This window comes from Alligator sinensis, unplaced genomic scaffold (genome assembly GCF_000455745.1).
Source record: "Alligator sinensis unplaced genomic scaffold, ASM45574v1 scaffold147_1, whole genome shotgun sequence".
Taxonomy (NCBI): domain Eukaryota; kingdom Metazoa; phylum Chordata; order Crocodylia; family Alligatoridae; genus Alligator; species Alligator sinensis.
The window spans coordinates 4136814-4145823 of NW_005841847.1; positions in this window are offsets into that span (position 1 = coordinate 4136814).

Below are 9010 nucleotides of genomic sequence, written 5' to 3' on the forward strand. Positions count from 1 at the left end.
GGCCGCCCGGGGCGCTTCCCGGCTGCCGCACGTGCGGGGACAAGGGGCCGCGGCGCGGCGCGGGGCGAGGCGGGGCGGGGAAGGGAGGGAGCGGGGGCGCCCCGCGGGCAGCTGCCGGATGTGGCCCATGGGCCAGGGGTTGAGCACCCCATATCTAATAAGGTGCAAATCTACTTTGCTTTTTACACTCCCAAATCACTTGAGAAATTTTCCTTGTAACAACTCAGCTGTTTGGCTTTTTGTTTTAATGTATTGTTATGAAAATAAGGGTGTCTGCTTTGTAAATCCAAGTTTTGATGTAGTTTAGGTGTAACAGAATTAGATCTTAAGCCACTCGCAAAGGGGTCACAGGTAGAAAATCACTGTGTTTTGTTCATACTAGCTATTATATGTTAGTAGTAAAAAACAGTATTAGTGGGGAAAAATAACTAATAGCAAGACATCTGAGCTGGGTCACCAATGCTATATATCAACATTTCAAGTCTGTTCAGACTGTAAATGTTATCTACCAGCTCCTATGCCTTGTTACAAACTAAAACGAAAATTCTTTCATATTTTGTTTTCAAGAGAGAGAAACTCACTCACCTAGTACGGAGACTCCTGCAAGCATGGAAGGAACCACTTTCTCACTTTAGTCAGATGATTAGTCATCACCAAGAATTATCCAACGACAGCCTTCACAGAGCAATGCAAATCAGTAATATGGTGCACGAGCTGGAGATTGGAGTAGAAAAAGTAACAGAGAAGGCAAGATTTTCAACCTCTTCTGTATTAATTCCAATTATATTGAAATATCAGTGAGTACCTGGCGCTACTTTGACAGAGCCTTTGGATGAATTGAGGCCCTGGTTCAGCTAGAGCTTGAAGCATGCGAGCTGTAACTGAGATTCTTCAGTTGCTCACATGAGAGTTTTTTTATTAAAATTAGAATGTTATTAAAATTAGAATAACTCCTAGTTTCTTAATTGGTTTCTGAGCAAACATAAACCATTAGGTTAACAAATCAACTTGACACCTGTATAGCGGTGATAGTCATCTATACCCAAGGTTCATAAAATAGCTGCTAGGAGTGAAGTAAGTGTTCACTGCAAGAATATTTGATTTATAAAAAATATCCAAACATGGCTGGAATGTGCAAGTAGAAGGGATGGAACCATTCTGAGCCTCAGATAAGTGGTAATAATGACATTATATTTCTGTGTAAATAACTTAGATGTAGGTAGACTGCAATGGGCATTTAAATTAACATTTGCAGTTTTTCATTCTGTCTTCAGATGATTGTTGTGTGTCTGTTCTAACTAAAGTCATGTTCCTAAAGCAAAACTGTATTCTAGGATAAATTCTACAAGAGCATATCTGTACCTATCATGCCATTTATTGAGTTATATAGCTACTTGCATAATTGTTTTAACATCCTATGGAAAATTATATGTAAGTTCCCTTGTTTGGTATGATTATATTTGCAGCTCTCTAACATTCTGTTACCAAATAAAGGGCCTGATTTTGTATTTCTTCTGCATTTACGACGCCAATTAAAATAATTTGGAGTTGTGGCTGACCAAGGAATATAGAACCAGGCCCATTTACTTTATGTAGTTTGTTATTTACTTTATGCATTTTACATTACTTGGGCAGATCCAAAAGGGATTTGGTGCTTTCTGAGGTCGCTGGTGAATGCTGCTGCCTCTTTTCCCCTCCTGCTGGTTGCCTCAGGGGACTGGGAGAGAATTCCACCTCCTCCCCACTCCCTTCCCACTGCTACATTGAGGGGCTTAAGCCTTCCTCAGAGACATTGGGTGTAGACTGCAGCCAAGGCTGGGGATTTTGACTAGGGTATGCCAGTGCTCCTGCTGGGACTTCAATGCAGAGGTTCCTGGCTAGAGGGTCTTGCCTCTCTGCTCAGGGTTAAACTGATTGACATATCTGGAGGCAGGAAGAAATTTTATCCCATGACCTTTACAGACTGTGGGTATATTTGCCTTCCTTTGTAGCAGGGGAAAATGGTCCTTTTCCTAGGCTCCTTTGAATGTATACAGGCAGTCGTCGACTTACAGCATTTTGAGTTACGTTTCGCACTTACAACGTTTATAAATTGACACCCTGTTTCAAATTTCTGACGTCAGTTTTGACTTTACAACACTTGATCCGATGCGATGCCACACCAGCGAACAAGTTCGCTGCATTGCTCATCTCCCTGGAGAACATCTATCCAAACTTCCTTGGACGCTTTCTTTAAGAAAGCAGACAAGACTCCAGAAAAACCTGCAGGCAAGTCTCCTGAGAAGACTCTAGCCAAGAACCCTTCAAAACATCCAACCAAGAGATTTTCAAAAAGTCCAGGAAAGTCACCTCAAAGAAGTCCTTCCAAATCAATGTGATTGCTATTTACAATATAAATACATTAATGTAGCTACAGTATTCATTTATAATTGATTGAGTACAAAATTCTGGGATATTTTTAGTGAAAATAGAGTATCAGCCTTGGTTCAGGAACCAATCGCCCATTTATAACATTGCTTCTTATGAGAAAATTGGTTCCGAGTTACAACATTTTGACGTAAGACCCAGTTTTCAGGAACCAATTGTGTCGTAAGTCCGAGGACTGCCTGTATTAACAACAGCAGGACATTGGCCACCATAGTCTCCCTACTTTACCTGTGCCAGTGTTGCATCTTGTGTCATGTCAGGGTTGACTGGGTAGTTCTGCTAAGAGGTTAAACAGTGGATTTGTATGGGATATTTGGATAGGAATGATCCTTGTCAGGCACAGGGTTGGACTAGATGATGTATGGATGCCCTTTCCAGCCCTACTTCTCTATGATTCTCTGTGTAAAGTAACTCAGTAACCTAAGCATGTCTTGCTAAGTGAATAACACAATATTTTACATTTATTGTGACATTTGACATTTTGCCTTTCCTTTTGATGGAAGCTGCACCGACATGCCAGTGAGTTCAGAGAGCACACTGTGCATGCACCACACAGCTGAAAGGAGGTGGCCACACACACGCCTAGATCTGCTGATGCCATAGTCATCTCTGGGGGAAGGGAGATACTAGGGTTTGAACACAGGGTGCACATCTTACCAGTTAATCCTCTGGGTATTTGTATCCCAATTTGTTTAATTTTAACAACAAATGTGGGGAATCATCAAAATAAGATTCTTTGACACGGCAAGCATGTTCATGTTGTACATGCTATTAGTGATTCACAAATAGTAAAGTATAACAATAACATAAAGTAAGAAATATCAAATTGAAACTACTTGCTGCATAAACAATATTATGACTATATTTTTCAGTAGTAGTGATTCTGGGTTTGATCCTATAAAGATTTGGTGAGAACTTTCAAATCCCATTGTTTTAATAACAAGTGGGATGATCAGCACTTCTTAAAATCATTCAGAAAGTTGCTAGGTAAATCACTACAGCACAGCCTACAAGTTTGAAGAAAACTGAACTATGACATTACCTGCAGGTGGACCAGTCCTATTGAACACTGGTCTTTACTTATTACTCTCCATGAGGTGTTATGTTGTTGGTAGTACTGCCATAGTTTTGCTTCCAGAGGCTGCTTCATGCTAAGTCACCACCTGGTGTAAGCGGGGTAGCAGGTAATGCAATATCAGCCTCTAGAACACTTGGCGTATACTTTCTCCATTTACATAAAAAACCTGGAAACGAGTAGCCTACATGAGCTGATGATTTCATTAGTTAGTGTTCTATAAACCCTGATTATATTAACTTCAGCCCTTGTATTTGGAGGATTTGCTTCTATGCATATTTGGTCAGTTGTGCAGTTACATTCATGCATCTTCTTTTCTCAATATAGATGCAGTCAATGGGGATCATTAGCAATTCACTGAATGGAATGGAATCATCAGAAACAACTGGTTTATCCATTAGTAAGGAAGCAAATTTGATGAGTGACTCTGACTTTATCCACTGCTTCAGGAGAGACTCCAATAAAGTACAAAGCTACTTAAAAATTCTTAAATGTAGGATTTTGCCAGAAAATAGTTGTTGAGTTTGAATCTCTTTGACAGTTTTCAAGATTAGATTAATATTGTCTGCAAAGATGGAACAAAATAATTTATAAAGGTTTATCTTGTTTACAGTAATAATAAATTAAGAAGAAAAAAAAATGGTTTTGAATGGCTTTGGCAGTTATTTATTTTGCATCATTAACCAACATGATGAAATATTAAGTAATTCATAATGAGTGTATGCTGGTTTAACACACCGGATAAAACAGATTACAGTTGCAGTATATAAATCAAACTTATGTATTTACTTCAGTATGACAAACTCCAGTATGAATAGTTCATGTATTTTTAGGTACGTATGTATTTATAGCATTGAAGCCATAAAAAATAAATTAGTTAAACCTTGGTAGAAAGACATACATATACAGCATATTTTTACTTCAGACAGTTGATTTTTCCATTTATCACCTTACAGGAAAATTGCTTATGCTTAACACTAAACAATGTAATATACTATTATTAATTATCTACACTGTGAAGACTGCACTGGAGACTGCTTCAATGAAGCATGTCACACCTGCTTTGCACAGAAGACTTTGAAACAGCTGTTATATAGTTGTCTAAGTGTGGTGTTTGCTGTGCACGATTAGCCAGTGCCACAAAACGGGGCTACATTAGCTCTATTACAGGGTATATAGTGCTTTGAGCAGGCATGCTGAACTTCACCGTGACAGTTCTTTTGAAGGTGTAGATTCCCTGCGAAGCTATATGACCCTCTGACTATTCTTCACCCATCTTACTTTTCATTTTCTCTGCTAATGATGGCAAACTTATACAAGTATTGTTATCATTTCACATTCCCCTAAGTTCTGGGTAATAATGCCCTTAGTGATGCTGAGCAGCACCTTATTCCATAAGCTTTTGCTCCCGATGAGAACTTATAGAAAAAGCTACCTTATGGCCTCTAAGAAGCGTATCAGAATTCTGACCTAATTAACAGCAGTCTCAGAGTGAAGTCAGTTGATAGATAAACATGTTTCCTGCATTGCACACATCACCAGTGATGTAAAGTTCCTTGCATAGAAAATTGTGATAGATTAACAAGAGAGATAATGAGGAGGCAAGTTTGCATTTTCCTAACTAATGAATGGATGGTACTGAACTTGACTTACATGACTGAATCCAGGTGATGCACAGGAAGCTGCATTTATAACTGACTTGCACTTCACTTTCTGCATTCAGGATTACTTGGATCCTGATTCTCCATGCATTTGCTTAATTTTGCTACCAGTTGTCCACATGAGCACAGCTGTGCGGTATGTGGTGCCACAGGCATGTCTGTGAAACCACATACTGACCATTCAGCTGTTCTCCATGCTGTTCTCCAAGAGCGGGGCTGGGGGTTGACACCACAACATCCCAGAGTTAAAAAAAAAACCAAAACAAAACAGGTCCAGCATACGCCACCCAAAACAGTCCTGGACAGCTGGAGCCACATTCTGTCTGCCAGCCAGGCTCTGAGCAACAGGATCACAGCTGCTGCAACACTAGGAAGACCCCAGGACCCAGATAAGGGTTTTGGAGCCAACACAGTGCTGGATCCAGCCTCTCCTACTCTACCCAGGATAACCTGCGCACTAGAGGGCATGTGGCACAGGGCACAAGGTGTGCTGCTATTTCTTGTCCACAGGGACAAATGTCCATGCTCATGTGGACATGGCCAACAAGGCCACTTGTGAGCTTTCAGAGCAGCAACCTTTAACAAACTTCGAGTCACAACAACTTGGTTTCAGCAGCACGTCAATGCCAGAGGCCTCTTCCCTTACTGGGGTCAGGCAGCTAGGAACTTCGCCTACACTGCCACTGCTTACCTGAGATCCTGTTCCCCAGCTGTGACTGTTCCTCACTAAGATGTGGGGAAAAGTGGGCACGCTGGAGGAGAGGGACAGGCTGCAACTAGATCTAGACAGGTTACAGGGGTGGGCAGATGAGAACAGGATGATATTCAATACTGACAAGTGCAAGGTACTGCACCTAGGGAGGAAGAACCAGCAGCATACCTACAGGCTGGGGAACTCCCTTCTAGCCAGCACAGAGGCAGAAAAGGATCTTGGTGTCATTATTGATTCCAAAATGAACATGGGCCACCAATGTGGGGATGCGGTCAGGAAGGCTAACTGCACCTTGTCATGCATCCACAGATGCATCACGAACGGGTCCAAGGAGGTGATCCTTCCCCTCTATGCGACATTGGTCAGGCTGCAGTTGGAGTATTGTGTCCAGTTCTGGGTGCCACACTTCAGGAGGGATGTGGACAGCATCAAGAGGGTCCAGAGGGCCACTCGCATGATTGGGGGCAGCAAGGCAGGCCCTATGAGCGGAGGCTACAGGACCTGAACCTGTTCAGCCCCCCCAAGAGAAGGCTGAGGGGGGATCTGGTGGCCATCTATAAACTGGCCAAGGGGGGACCAGCAGGCTATGGGAGAGTCCCTGTTCCCGAGCACTACCAGGAGTCACAAGGAATAACAGCCATAAGTTGACTGAGAGTAGATTCAGGCTAGATACCAGAAGGCACTACTTCACAGTCAGGGCAGCTAGGATCTGGAACCAACTTCCAATGGAAGTGGTGCTCGCCCCTACCCTGGAGGTCTTCAAAAGGAGGCTAGATAGACACCTGGCTGGGGTCGTTTGATCCCAACTTTCTTTCCTGCCCATGGACTTGATGATCTGCTCAGGTCCCTTCTGACCCTACCAACTATGAAACTATGACTGTGGTGTAGTTACTAGCCAGTGGGGAGCTGCACTGGGGCCAGGCAGCTGGCAGTTGCCTGACCCCTTACTGCTGCTACTTCTCCTAGCAGCACAGCTCCCCACCAGCTTGAACCGGTACCCCCACCGCAGCCAGGGAGCAGGGGGTTTGGGGAAGTGATGGCATGGGCAAAGCTTCCAAGTCCCTGGCTTGTTGCTGCCTGGCTCTGGTGTAGGTAGGGGGAAAGCCCCTCTGGATCCATGCACCACATCCAGTGGCTATGTGGGCTGGATCTGGTCTGCAGGCTGCTACTGACCCCTATTTTACAGGGTTGAGGAGCTAGTCTGCAAAAATGTATATACTGAAATGGAGAAAAATGCAGTTTGAAGAAATGACTGAATTGAGCACTGAATAGCAAATTTTCAAGTTATGCCTGTTTCCATTATCTCATCCAATGCATAGTTGTCCTACATTTTCAGAGGAGCTGTGACGGCTCAGCAGCTCAGTTTGACTGGATTTTCTTTATGCAAGCCTGAAGAATAGAGAAGGTCAGAACTCAACTACTAAAATACATATGTACTTTTAACTAAGGTGAATGATCCTTAAGATGTTTTCAGAAGTTATTTTGAAAATCACAGAAGAGTCAAAATGCAAACTGTTGCTAAGCCAACGAATGCCTAAAACTTAGAGCTAACCCACATACAGGCAGCATGTAGTAGCAGAGGGGAAAAATAGTAAAAAGGTAGAACCGCAACAGAAAAAAAATCCCTGAACTCGCCACTTAGCCTATTAATGTAACAGACTTCAGCAAAGGAGGCTGCCTGAACAGCTATTCATCTACTTCTGTATAGATGCCTTCCAGTTTTGTTGGCTGGTTGGAGGCAGCTGGTCTACGCCAATCACACTGCATCTGGCTGTGACTTTTCTTGTTTCCTACTTTTGTTGCTGCATGCTCTCATCAGATAATAGACCTGGGCACAGCCTCCTGATACTCCTTTCCCACCCTATCCTTGTGTATTTTTGCTGATTGAACAGAAAGGATGATGCCCCCAATAGCTGCATTTAAAAAAGGGTTTCTCTAAACGCTGCCACCCTCTGACTTGCGTCATTGCTGCTGAGAGAGAGTCATTTCCTGTTTCTTGGCTAATCCTTTTGTTTATGCTCCCTGTCATTGCTGCGGCATCAGAAACATTGGAGAGCCAGCACAGACTGTGTTAATCTGCTTAACCCTGCTCCCCTGATTTTTTTTATTACTCTGCCCCTCTTTAAATTGACCAGAAAGGTAAGCAAAATGAAATAAGGAATTAAACAACATAGCAGACCTTGTTTTGATCTTGCCTACGTTGGTTTTCATCAGTGTGGCTCCACTGACTGCAGTGTAGATTACCCCCTTTCACAGGGTCAATCAGATCAGAATCAAGGCCAGGATAGTATTGTGGTACATTAACATAGGGTTCAAGGCAATTGGTCATTGGGACCTAAGAAGACCAAGCCTTGCTCATGAAACCAGGGCGGTCAACTACGCTTTTAGTAATGTGTAGTGTGGGTGATGAACGGGAGGGTGCAAATTCACAAGCTATCAGATGAGGACTTCTCTTGGGATATAACTGTTTCCAGTCTGAAGGCTGCAGCACCCCTGATTGCGATGGGGTCCCCAGAAGGGGTGGGGTAGAAGGAGACTTGAGAGGTTCCAAAGCTGAAAGGGGGACAGGTTGGGCTGAAAGAACTGAGAATGGAGTCAGTTAGTGAATTAAGATGTAGGTGATTCGGGTGGAAAAGAAAGCCAGCTGTAGAGGGAGGTATACTCAAAAGGAGAGGCTGGTTGTGGGGACAAATACTGTTCCCTCCAATGCTACGTTTTAAAACAGAAAGTGTCTCAGGTTTCATGCTGAAAGGGCAAAAGGTTAGGAGAGAGAAGTAGGTGTCCCCTGTACCACACACTCCCCTGCCTGTCCATCTGTACCCATTTGTTGTGTCTTCTCATGTATTGAGAATGCCAGCTTCTGGCATAGGAGCTATGTTTTAGTTTTGTGTTTGTACAGCACCAAGCACATTAGGGTCCTGGGTCCAGAGCTAGAGCTGCTACTGGGTGCTGCAGAAATACAGGCAGTCCTCAATTTAAGACTTCAAGTTACTACGAATGGCACTTAAGATGTTTACAAACAAACATCCTGTTTCCACCTTCCGATGTGGATTTCGACTTTGTGATGCTGGATACAGCTGCGTCCAGCTGGTAAGTCTGGTGTGGTGAAAGGGGAGAGGAAAGGGAAAGGACTGG